Genomic DNA, 920 nt, shown 5'->3' on the forward strand with positions numbered 1-920 from the left:
CAATGCCAAACCACCACCTTCCAACATCAGTAGAGAGGAGAGGGATGCACTCACCACTCTTAGCAAGGACAAAAACATCATCATTCTCCCAGCAGATAAAGGAAGGTGCACAGTGATTTTGAACCAGAAAGACTATCATGAGAAAGTTATGACACTCCTTAGTGACTTAACCACTTATGAACCTCTGAAAAGAGAAGAAGAAGTTAGTAGATTGCCTGAAAATTTTGGAGCAGGACAAGGCTTTTGACCGTATTCTGTACCACAGACTGTACCCAGGGGAGGCCACACCTAGTCTGTATGGTTTACCTAAAATCCACAAACAAGGTGTACCTTTAAGACCTATCGTTGGCATGATTAACCCTGTCACTTACAATGTTTCCAAATATCTGGCTTCTGTACTCATCCCTTTAGTTGGCAGCTCAGAACATCACATACAGAACACCTTGGACTTTGTGGATAAGGTGAGGGATGTCATCATGGAGACTGATGAAACAATGGTCTCTTTTGATGTCACATCACTCTTTACATGCATTCCTGTTGATGATGCAGTAGAGGTGGTCAGTTTAAGATTAAAATCAGACACCACTCTGAGCAGCAGGACCACGCTTTCTACAGAACAACTGTGTCAACTCTTGAAACTGTGCCTGCAGTCAACCTACTTCACATATGGGGACTAATATTATAGGCAGAAACATGGGTGTGCTATGGGGTCTCCAGTTTCTCCTATTGTTGCCAACCTGTACATGGAAGAGGTAGAAAAGGGAGCCTTGACGTCCTTTTCAGGGACACCACCAAGTCATTGGTTCAGGTATGTTGACGACACCTGGGTTAAAATTAAATCTCAGGAAGTCCAACATTTTACTGACCACATCAACTCTGTGGATAAATACATCAAGTTCACACGAGAAGATGTAAAAAAA

Source organism: Nematolebias whitei, chromosome 19 (genome assembly GCF_014905685.2).
Source record: "Nematolebias whitei isolate Nwh7 chromosome 19, NemWhi1, whole genome shotgun sequence".
Lineage (NCBI taxonomy): Eukaryota > Metazoa > Chordata > Actinopteri > Cyprinodontiformes > Rivulidae > Nematolebias > Nematolebias whitei.